This window comes from Balaenoptera ricei, chromosome 8 (assembly GCF_028023285.1).
Source record: "Balaenoptera ricei isolate mBalRic1 chromosome 8, mBalRic1.hap2, whole genome shotgun sequence".
NCBI classification, from domain to species: domain Eukaryota; kingdom Metazoa; phylum Chordata; class Mammalia; order Artiodactyla; family Balaenopteridae; genus Balaenoptera; species Balaenoptera ricei.
Genome location: NC_082646.1, coordinates 49,495,649 through 49,501,091, shown reverse-complemented (window position 1 = coordinate 49,501,091; position 5,443 = coordinate 49,495,649). Strand labels below are relative to the sequence as shown.

The following is a 5,443-nucleotide window of genomic DNA, read 5'->3' as shown; positions in this document are numbered from 1 at the left end:
CCATAACAACTCTAGCCAGAAGGTGAACTTTGACCTTTCCTCCAGCTTTAATTTTGATTTGCAATCCAATCGTTAATTTAGTGGACATAATGAAACATTTAAAGACCTCAAATAAAGCATTTGCCCCACTCTAATATGTAATTATGTGCAGGATAATAACACAATTGTAATAAACTGCTTTACCTAGATGGCTTACAAAGTTTAAACTGACTGCTGCTTGTAGAACATTATGTCAGGTATCTCACAATAGAAATAAGAAACTATAGCCAGGGCCTAACTTATATATTAGTGGGAGAAGTAAAGATAACATTCTGAAAGCTAGAGAAAAATAAATAGAACAGAAACAAATGTAACATTTAAACAGTGTATAGCAGCATAAAGAGGGCTTTGGAGTCAGACTTTAGGCCTATTTCTTATTAATTGTGTGACCTGAATAATTCAATTAACCTTCCAGAGTTTCAGCTTGCTCATTGACCAAATGTGGATGTTTTAATTTTTTTATTTTTTTGCCGTGCCACACGGCTTGTGGGATCTTAGTTCCCCGACCAGGGATTGAACCTGGGCCCTCAGCAGTGCAAGTGCAGAGTCCTAACCACTGGACTGCCAGGGAATTCCCCCAAATGTGGATTTTGCTGCCTGCATCACAGGATTGTTGTGAGGCTTCAAAGCAACAATATATGCAAGTGTCTAGTGCTTTTCATTAAATGAAATTATTTTAATTAACAAAGAAGCTGTATTCCAACAGCATGCTTTATTGTCAGAAATTTCATTATCAAGAGGACAGATAATATGTAACGGGGGAAGCAAACAAGATGGAGAACTAAGCATAAACATACACCAGCTCTCTCACCCCAAATCCCTTGAAAGACAGAATAATCAGTAAGTCCCGACCAGTAGTAGCAAACGAGAGGAGGCAAAAGCGAAAAATCTGGATAGACAGCATGGGGGGTCAGACTGATAGAGAACCCAGAGCAGAGTATTTTTTAATTAATTAATTAATTATTAATTATTTTTGGCTGCATTGGGTCTTCGTTGCTGCGCAGGGGCTTTCTCTAGTTATGGCGAGCAGGGGCTACTCTTCGTTGCGGTGCGTGGGCTTCTCACTGCGGTGGCTTCTGTTGTTGCGGAGCATGGGCTCTAGGTGCACGGGCTTCAGAAGTTGCAGCACGTGGGCTCAGTAGTTGTGGCGCACGGGCTTAGTTTCTCCGTGGCATGTGGGATCTTCCCAGAGCAGGGCTCGAACCCATGTCCCCTGCATTGGCAGGGGGATTCTTAACCACTGCGCCACCAGGGAAGTCCCAGAGCAGAGTATTAACACACTCCAAAACACTCTCGAGAGACAATTTGAAGCAGAGGATCTCCAAGCTCCGAGGAAGGAGAGAGAAAGAATGAGAGGGGATTGTGAAGCAATCATCAGGGTTGTTAATCTTTAAACAGCTCTCTGAGCAACAGACCTCTCTCCTCCTTTTCTCCACTTCAGGCAGCTGCAGGTGGGGGTGGGGGTGGGGTTGGTTAACCCCAGATAAAACACAGAGCTTCACCCTAAGAAAGGAAATCACCTGTCCCAGGAGGGCACCTGCTGGGGATAAGGCCTGTGAGAAAAGCACGGCTGAAAGTAACCTCAACCACCTTTCACAGACACAGAAAGAAGAAAAAGAAAAATTGTTCCTGTCCAGTTTGTCAACTGTGGCTTCATTGAAGTAAATGCCTCCTTATTTTGTCATCTGGGGATGGATGAAGTGGGAGGGGGATGATCCCCAGGCCTGCCTGCCTGCCTGCTCCAAGCACCTTACATGGAAGACTGTAGTCAAAATGTCCTACTTACAGAGTCCTAACTAACCCTCTAGTGGTCAGCGGAGCCTGTAGAGGAAACAGCTCAAAACCGAAGGAGAGGGACTTCCCTGGTGGTGCAGGGGTTGAGAATCTGCCTGCCAATGCAGGGGACACAGGTTCGAGCCCTGGTCTGGGAAGATCCCACATGCCGCGGAGCAATTAAGCCCGTGCGCCACAACTACTGAGCCTGTGCTCTAGAGCCTGTGAGCCACAACTACTGAGCCCGTGTGCCACAACTACTGAAACCCGCATGCCTAGAGCCTGTGCTCTGCAACAAGAGAAGCCACCACAATGAGAAGCCACACGCAAGAGTAGCCCCTGCTCACCACAACTAGGGAAAGCCTGCACGCAGCCACAAAGACCCAAAGCAGCCATAAATAAATAAATAAATAAATAAATAAATAAATAAATAAATGTATTAAAAAAAAAAAAGAACCGAAGGAGAAACTTAAACAAGATACCTACTAATTAACCTCTCCTTTAAACATAGATATGAATGGAGAACCACATATCACCGGTTCTTGAGGAAATTCAACAGCTCTAAAGAAAAGGACTAACAATAACAACAGAAAGATGAACAAACTGAAAACTGACCCCAGAGAAAAGACAGATAAAAGAACAGAAAAAAAAGTTGTAAAAATTCTAAATAATATCATCCTTAGAAAGACGCATGGGGATATTGCAGGAGGCTGCTGTGAAAAGGAAACAAACAATGGCTAGGATAAAGGAAAAACAACAAGCAAACAAAATGGAAATTTTAAAAGATGATAGTAAAACTAAGTAAAACAATGGATAGAATAAATAATAGGATGTATATGGCAAAAACTGGGGATACTTTCCAGAATCTAAGTGGGGGTATATCTCCCTGAGTATATAAAAAAGGTCAAGAATGGAAATTTTGAGAGAAAAATCAAGAGACTGCCATGGACTGAATTGTGTCCCCTTCCTCCCAAATTCACATGTTGAACCCCTAACCTCAAGGTATATGGGGATAGGGCCTGTGAGGAGATAATAAAAGTTAAATGAGGGCAGAAGGGTAGGACCCTAATTTGATTGAGCTGGTGCCCTTATAAGAAGAGGAAGAGACACTAGAGCTATCTCTCCATCGTGTGAGGACACAGTGAGAAGGCAGCTGTCTGCAAGCCAGGAAGAGAGCCCTCAACAGAAACTGAATTGGTCAGCACCTTCATCTTAGCCTTCAAAACTGTAAGAAAATAAATTTCTGTTGTTTAAGCCACCCAGTCTATGGTATTTTGTTATGGCAGCCCAAGTTGAGTAATATAGAGACACAAAGGATTGATTCACAAATGCCTCCATTCATTCGAAAGAAGTATCAAGAGAGAACTGAGATTTGGTGGGGAAGAGATCTACAAAAAAATAAGAAAAGAAAATTTCCCCAACTCAAAGAAAGGCTCAGGACTTCTTAGGGCCTGCCAAGTGTCAAGCAAGGTAAATTTTCAGAGCCAAGAGAACAAAGAAGAAAACAAAGAGAAAAAGAATTCAGAGAAGAAAAACAGGTTTCCTAAAAGGAACAAAAATGAGATTGGCTTCCAGACTTCCAAAAGGTAACTGAATGCTGGGCAACAATGAAGCAATAACTTCAAAATTTGGAATTAAATACTTTTGAGCCTAGAATTATGTGCCATGCTAGCCAAACTAGCATTCAAGGGAGAGAGCCAAAAAAGACATTTTCTATTTCCCCTTCAGATTGTCAAAAATGAGGAAACCTGATTAAATCCAGCAATAGCAAGGTTTCAGGGGAAATGGTACTCTCAGACTCTGTGGGAATGTCAATTAGTACAACAATTTTTTAGAGAGCCACTTGGAAGTGTGTATCAAAAATTTCCATTTCCAGCTATCTAATCTGGAGAAAAACTTGTACAAATGCGTGAGAGGCTCACACAGACAATGAGGTCAAGAGTGCAGATCCTGGAGTCAGAGTCCTGGGGGTCGAATCCCAGCTCAGCTCAGCCACTCTTAGTCATGGGACTTTGGGTGAGATTAGTTGCCTCAACAGTGAAATAGGGGTGATAATACATAGTACCTATTTCACAGAGTTTTGTTGTTGTTTTGATTCATTTTGTTTTTTAAGAATTGAACAAATTACAATGTGCAAAGTGCTTAAAACAGACCCTGGTACAGTAGTCACACTTTATTGCTGGGGGATACATTCGAAAACACCCAATGGCTGCCTGAAAACTTTGATAGTACTGAACCCTATATATACTATGCTTTTTCCTATTCATTCATACCTATGATAAAGTTTAATTTATAAATTAGGCACAGTAAGAGTTTAACAACAATAAGTAATAATAAAATAGAGCAATTGTTACAACAGAGAGTTGACTCTTGAAAAACGTGGGGATTAGAGGTGCTGATCCCCACTGTAGTCGAAAATCCGCATATAACTTTACAGTCGGCCCTCCGAATCTGTGGTTCTGCATCCCAGATTCAACCATCCACGGATTGTGGAATACTGTAGTGTGTATTTATTGGGAAAAAAATCCACGTATAAGTGGATCTGCACAGTTCAAACCAGTGTCATTCAAGGGTCTGCTGTTCTAAGATAAAAGTTATGTGAATGTGGTCTCTCTCTTTCAAAATACTTTTTTTGTACAAATGTAATGCCCTTTTCATCTTAACTAATAAGCACTTTCTCACACTGTGGCCATAACTTTTGCAGTTTGAGGTTCAACAGCGAAACTAGCACACATTTCTTTTTTTTTTTTTTTAAAGTTTATTTATTTATTTATTTATGGCTGCATCAGGTCTTAGTTGTGGCATGTGGGATCTTTGCTGCGGCATGAGGGATGTTTCGTTGCGGCGTGCGGGCTTCTCTAGTTGTGGCACATGGGCTTAGGTGCCCCCCAGCATGTGGGATCTTAGTTCCTCGATCGATCCCCAGGGATCGAACCCTCATCCCCTGCATTGGAAGGCGGATTCTTAACCACTGGACCACCAAGGAAGTCCCTGTAATTAGAATTTTTATCTTGAGGTAGTTGTAGACTTACATGCAGTTGTAGGAAATATTAGAGAGAGTTCCCATGTGCCCTTTAGGCAGTTTCACCCAATGGTAACATCTTGCAAAAGTACAAAACAGTACCACAATGGGATATTGACATCGATACAGCCAAGGTGCAAAGTATTTCCATCACCACCAGGGCCCCTCATATTGCTCATTTATAACCACATCTACTTTCCTCCTGCTCACTCTCTTTTTAATCCCTGGAAACAACTAATCTGGTCTTCATTTCTATAATTTTGTCATTTCAAGAATGTTACATAGATGAAATCATACAGTCTTGTAACCTTTTGGGATTGGCTTTTTTTCAAAGTAATTCTCTGGAGATCCAGGTGGTTGCATGTATTCATAGTCCATTCCCTTTTTAAAAAAATATTAATTAAATTATTTATTTTTGGCTGCATTGGGTCTTCGTTGCTGTGTGCGGGCTTTCTCTAGTTGTGGCGAGCGGGGGCTACTCTTCCTTGCTGTGCACGGGCTTCTCATTGTGGTGGCTTCTCTTGCTGCGGAGCACAGGCTCTAGGCACGCAGGCTTCAGTAGTTGTGGCACGTAGCACGCATTTCTTTTTCCTTCTTCACAATTTCATG

The 5,443-nt window shown here is 41.8% G+C and overlaps 1 non-coding gene across 1 annotated transcript; it reads right to left on the bottom strand.

Moving 5' to 3' along the window:
• Positions 1-537: 537 nt before the first annotated feature.
• TRNAA-UGC (transfer RNA alanine (anticodon UGC)) lies at positions 538-610 on the bottom strand. The gene has a single exon. It is a non-coding gene; the product is annotated as a tRNA-Ala (tRNA).
• Between the last annotated feature and the right edge of the window lie 4,833 nt (positions 611-5,443).